This window comes from Loxodonta africana, chromosome 3 (assembly GCF_030014295.1).
Source record: "Loxodonta africana isolate mLoxAfr1 chromosome 3, mLoxAfr1.hap2, whole genome shotgun sequence".
In the NCBI taxonomy this organism is placed as follows: domain Eukaryota; kingdom Metazoa; phylum Chordata; class Mammalia; order Proboscidea; family Elephantidae; genus Loxodonta; species Loxodonta africana.
In genome coordinates, this window is record NC_087344.1 from 91,577,622 (window position 1) to 91,584,466 (window position 6,845).

Genomic DNA, 6,845 nt, shown 5'->3' on the forward strand with positions numbered 1-6,845 from the left:
TGACTCCCATCATTTCCCCCAAGGACTCCTGTCTTAGTCATCTAGTTCTACTATAACAGGAATACTACAAGTGGATGGCTTTAACAAAGAGAAATTTATTCTCTCACAGTCGAGTAGGCTGGAAGCTCAAAATTAGGGCACCAGCTCCAGGGGAAGGCTTTCTGTCTTTGTTGGCTTTGAAGGAAGGTCCCAGTCATCAATCTTCACTTGGTCTTGGAGCTTCTCTTCACAGGAACCTTAGGTCCAAAAGACACTCTGTGCTCCCAGCGCTGCTTTCTTGGTGGTTTGAGGTTCTCTTGTGGATTGGTCCTGTCCCATTAACATAATTGCCACTAATCCTGCCTCATTAACATCACAGAGATAGGATTTGCAACACAGGAAAAGCACACCAGGTGTCAAAATGGTGGACAGTCACACGATACTGGGAATCATGGCCTAGCCAAGTTGACAGATATTTTGGGGGGACACAATTCAATCCATGACAACTCCCTCCACAACCTGGCTGCAATTTCTCCCTCCACATAACCTTCTGCCAGTCTCCTGACCTCACCGTACTACAGCCACACTGCAGGCCTTCAAACATGCCGTCCCTCTGCCGTGAATATACCTTTCCTGCTTCTGTACCTGGCTAATTCCTACTCTTCCTTTAGGTCTCAGTTTATAAATCAGCCCCTCAGAGAAGTCTTCCTAGATCTCTCAAACCAGGGTAGGGGCCTCACATGGGCTCCTGTAGTATCCTGGGCCTCCCTTCCATGCCCTTCGTCCCCACCCTGGCTTTCATCACACTGGAATAATTTGTTTTCTGTCTGAATTGCCAGCTACAATGTATGTCTAAAGGCAAGGATCTTTATTATTTACTTCCATGTCCCTTATGCTTAGCACATAGTTGGCGCTCATAAATACCCACCGTGGGTAAAGCAGTGGAGCAGGGCATTGTAGGAAGTCTCCCCAGGGTGCTACCACCTTCACCCCCTTGCCCCAGCTGTAATGGGGTATGGAATAAGATGAACGTTCCTACTCATCACCAAAGCTTTTTTGGGGACAGCACTGTATTTGTTCAGAAGAAATGTTGGGTTAGCAAATATATGGTTAAGAACATGAACTTTGAAGCCAGACAGATTTCCTGGTTTTAAATCTTGGTTCTGCTACTTACTGGGTATGAATCCTTGGGCAAGTTACTTAACTTCTCTAAGTCTCAGTTTCATTGTGGGTATAATGGGGGTGATCATAACAATACCTACCTTAGAGAGTTGTTGTGAGGATTATATGAATACACATAAAGGGCTTAAAAGCTCCTGGCACATACAAGCACTTAGTCAGTGTTGGCTATTTTAATTACTATTATTAAACTACTAGGGGTAGGGGGTGAGCTCAAGGCACCAAAGTTGATCCCCAAATCCTGCTTTGTCAGATGAGTGGTCCCATTCACCGTGAGCCTTCTGTTTTGCTGAGCACTTGTATGGTGTTTGGGGAAAGTAGTTGAAGCCATGCTGATTTAGTGTGCACATTACAGAGGAGGTAATTTGGACATTGGCAGGAGAGGGAAGCAGGATTTACTTACACATTCAACAAGTATTTACTGAATGTCTATTCTGTGCTAGACATAAAGGAAAATAAGAGCCACAACCTTACCCTCACAGAGCTGACAGACATCGGGAGAGAGAGAAGCCAGTGAGGCTGGGTCTGTGTGGGGAGAAGGACAGATCAATATATCTCTAGTGGGCATTGCACAGCGCTCCAGAGAGAACAGAAACGCTTCGGCAGGATTTCAAAGCCTTTACTACAGGATGTGCCATCGAAATCCTCTCCTCCATCTGCCCTACAAAATCTGCAGTGTAGTTTTCATTGCTCACTAGAGAGAGCCTGAAGAAGACGACAGCAGATATCTGGGTTATGGCTGCTGGGGGAAAGATGCCGTAGGTAAAAAAAAGTCCTTCCTTACTCTTGTGTGCTACCCGCAAGGAAACATTACAGTGGATGCAGTATTTAATGATTATAAATGCTACCCCTGTGCAATGCATAATACAAGGCTCTTTAAAATGGATATGAATTAAATAGTACTGATAGCAATCATATTAACTGAAGAGAAGAGGAATTATACAAGGCAGGAAAATGGGCCATATCTGAAGTTGGAAGCTAGATGCGATCCCTTCAGCTCCTTGGCGGTTAATTAATTAGTCATACCAGTGATCACTCAGCAACTGTAACTTGTTCTTTTATAAACTGTTGCATACAATGCAGACTTTCTCAAATGTAAATATCTTTAAGTTTTAAGTGTGGGGAAGAAAGGGCTCCACTGTGTACTTACTGCTCCGGTCCCTTTCTGACTTCCAGTTTGCCACTTTTTCATCATGTTGCCATCTTTTTAAGTAACAATTTAAAGAAACACACATGCACACATTTCTTTTAAAAACAGCAGTCTAAAAAGCAATCAGCCATCAACCCAGATGAAACAAAACTATCAATTTGCCTGAATTCCAGGAGTGAAATAAATAAAGCTCTGTTGGAATTTACCTACACAAATTGAAACCTTGGGGGGAAAAGAGAAATAAAGTATTCTGCTTCTTTTTTTTTCGTTTTTAGATTTGTTTACTGTGTAAACCCTGGGGTTTCTTCATCTTCTAACGTGTCTACTGATTAAAAAGATATATAGTTGTTTATTAATGCTCCCAAAGCACTATGCAAATTCACATCACCTTGGGTATATTTTGCCCCTAAAACTATGAAGTAAATATGGAAGTATTTTGTAGTTAACAAGGCTAAAATATGCTAATTAAAATACTTTGCTTTGAGCAGGATTTTCATTAATGAGAAAATGAAGAAAGCTTGGGTGGTCAGGCATGAAATGTAAATAAGAGGTTTTTTCTTAGGCGTTACCATTCGATGTCACTTGATGTTCAAATTTAAACTTGATATTGCAGAAAATGACTTTATACTTTGCAGTACCATGAAACAATGCAGCGTATGCCCCAGACTTTTTGACAGCAGTATTGAAACTATGATTTTTAAGCACCATCTTCAAATGACAAGATCAGTGAAAATATTAGACATTTTGAATAGAGTGAAGTAAAAAAAAAAAAAGCTTGCCTGCCCTTTATGGGAGAAAGAATATATACCTACATACTGTCTTACTTATCTACTTATACTTACTTATACTGTCTTGGTTATCTAGTGCTGCTATAACAGAAATACCACAGGTGGACTGTGAGAAATTTATTTTCTCACAGTCTAGTAGGTTAGAAGTCCATATTCAGGGCATCAGCTCCGGGGGAAGACTTTCTCTCTCTGTCTGCTCTGGAGGAAGGTCCTTCCTGTCAATCTTCCCCTGGACCAGGAGCTTCTCTGAGTAGGAACCCCAGGTTTAAAGGACATGCTGTGTTCCCGGTGCTTCTTTCTTGGTGGTATGAGGTCTCCCTACTTTCTGACGGATTCTCTTATCCCTTGTAAGATAAGAGGTGGTGCAGGCCACACCCAAGGGAAACTCCCTTTACATTAGATCAGACATGTGACCTTAGTAAGGGTGTTACAATCCCACCCTAATCCTCTTTAACATAAAATTACAATCACAAAATGGAGGACAACCACACAATACTGGGAATCATGGCCTAACCAAGTTGACACGATTGGGGGGACACGATTCAATCCATGACACACACACACACACACACACATATAGTTTTTAATAAAAAAATCAGAGACTTTTTAATAAATAAATAGTAAAAAAAAATAAGTACAGCAAAGCAGAGACAAACCTAGAACCTCTTGTCATTGCTGTTAGATGCTGTCGAGTCGATTCCAACTCATAGCAACCCTATGTACAACAGAATGAACAGTGTCTGGTCCTACGCCATCTCCACAACCCTTATTATGCTTGAGGCTACTGTTGCAGCTACATCTCGTTGAGGGTCTTCTCCTTGGCTGACCCTCTACCCTACCAAGCATGATGTCCCTTCTCCAGGGATTGATCCCTCCTGATAACACATCCAAAGTATGTGAGACATAGTCTCACCATCCTTGCCTCTAAGGAGCGTCTGGTTGTACTTATTCCAAGACAGATTTGTTCATCCTTTTGGCAGTCCATGGTATATTCTTCACCAACACCACAGTTGAAAGGCATCAATTCTTCTTTGATCTTCCTTATTGATCATCCAGCTTTCGCAAGCATATGAAATGATTGAAAACACCATGGCTTAGTTCAGATGCACCTTAGTCCTCAAAGTGACCTCCCTGCTTTTCAACACTTTAAAGAGGTCTTTTGCAGCAGATGTACCCAATGTAATGCATCTCTGATTTCTTGACTGCTACTTCCATGGGTGTTAGTTGTGGATCCAAGTAAAATGAAATCCTCAACATCTTCAATCTTTTCTCTATTTATCATGATGTTGCTTATTGGTCCAGTTGTGAGGATTTTTGTTTTCTTTATGTTGAGGTGTAATCCATACTGAAGGCTGTGGTCTTTGATCTTCATTAGTAAGTACTTCAAGTTTTCTTCACTTTCAGCAAGCAAGGTTGTGTCATCTGCATAACGCAGGCTGTTAATGAGTCTTCCTCCAATCCTGATGCCCTGTTCTTCTTCATATAGTCCAGCTTCTTGGATTATTTGTTCAGCATACAGATTGAATAGGTATGGTGAAAGAATACAGCCCTGACACACACCTTTCCTGACTTTAAACCAATCAATATCCCCTTATTCTGTCCGAACAACTGCCCTTGATCTATGTACAGGTTCCTCATGAGCACAATTAACTATTCTGAAATTCCCATTCTTTGCAATGTCATTCATAATTTGTTATGATCCAGACAAATGCCTTTGTGTATTCAATAAAACACAAATAAACATCTTTCTGGTATTCTCTGCTTTCAGCCAGGATCCATCTGACATCAGCAATGATATCCCTGGTTCCACATTCCCTTCTGAATCCGACTTCAAATTCTGGCAGTTCTCTGTTGATGTACTGCTGCAGCCACTTTTGAATGATCTTCAGCAAAACTTTACTTGCATGTGATATTAATATTATTCAATAATTTCCATATTTAGTTGAATCACTTTTCTTGGGAATAGGCATAAATACGGATCTCTTCCAGTTGGTTGGCCAGGTAGCTGTCTTCCAAGTTTCTCGGCATAGACGAGTGAGCACCTCCAGCGCTGCATCTGTGTGTTGAAACATCTCAGTTGGTATTCCATCAATTCCTGTAAACTTGTTTTTTGCCAATGCCTTCAGTGCAGTTTGGACTTCTTCCTTCAGTACCACTGGTTCCTGATCATATCCTACCTCCTGAAATGGATGAATGTTGACCAATTCTTTTTGGTATAGTGGTTCTGTCTATTCCTTCCATCTTCTTTTGATGATTCTTGAGTCATTTAATATTTTTCCAGTGGAATCCTTCAGCATTGCAACTCGAGGCTAGAAGCTCTTTAGATGGATATGAAGTTATTAGCGAAATTCCCGAAGAGCCAAATAATGCAGGAAGCACATACAGGTACTTCTGTCCTCTTATTAAAATGAGGCATATTTTTTTTTAATGCAAAAAATAAAAAAGGCTCTGCATGCTTCTTTTCAGGTTTCCAGTGTCTAACGAGCCTCTTGCAGGAGAATGGCAACCACTTCCTATTCCCAGGCAGCTGGTGAGAAGTGCAGAGCGCAGCTGCCATCAGAGGCTAAGAAAATCAAGGTGGTCACCAGTCCTTGGTTCCAACCATTCTACCACTGTAAAGAGAAATTTCAAAGAAAAGACAATTAACAACCCTACACTTCACTGGGGTTGTTAACCAATGTCATAAAACAATATGTGTACTAACTGTTTAATGAGAAACTAGTTTGTTCTGTAAACTTTCACCTAAAGCCCAATTAAAAAAAAGGAAAAAAAAAAACTCTATACTTTTTAACCATAGTATTAACCATAACTACTTCCTTAAATAACTGTATGACTGATCCTCTGATTGATTTTAAGTTTTTCAAATTAGGTGTTGGTGGCCCTTTAAAACAAAAAAAAAAAGGTCTGTCACAAATTTCTATCAAACGGCAACAACAACAACAAAAGAACTAATTTAGTAGCCTTGGGTAAACTAATTTGTACCAGCTTTTCAGGTGTCTCAAGGTTTGGCCTGGTTTACAGAGATAACTAAATTCAAGCTAGTACCAGAATACCCGGTTTTACTTTAAAGTATAAGTGTCTTTCAAGGAGCCGTGGTGATGCAATGCTTGCAGTACTTCGCTGCTAAGGGAAAGATAGGCACTTCGAACCCATCAGCTGCTCTGTGAGAGAAAGATGTGGCAGTCTGCTTCCCTAAATATTACAGCCTTGGAAACCCTAAGCAGCAGTTTTTCTATAGGGTCGCTATGAATCCTAGTTGACGTTAAAGCCACAGTTAAGTATGCTTTACTTTGGGAGCCATCAACAAAAGTTAACAGTCCACCTTTCCGAAATGCATCCTCTTAACAAGATGAGGAGTCTTGGTGGCTGCAGTAGTTAAAGCGCTCAGCTGCTAACCAAAACGTAGGCAGTTGGACCCACCAGCCGCTCTGTGGGAGAAAGATGTTGCACTCCGCTTTCCTGAAGATTTACAGCCTTGGAAACCCTATGGGGAGTTTCTACTCTGTCCTATAAGGTCGCTATGAGTCCAATCGATTCCACAGCAATGGGTTTCGTTTGTATTAGCAACTCTTAAACGGAAGTTACTGTTAAGGGCACACGCCCCTGAGCAACCATCACACTCCTCTGAGCTCTTGAGAATATTCTGGAAGCATCACCATGAACGGCTGCTTCCCTGCAGGGAAGAGAAATAAAATTCAGCAGAAGCGGCAGCTTTTGGGAGGAGATACACGGTTTGCCTTTTAGAACGC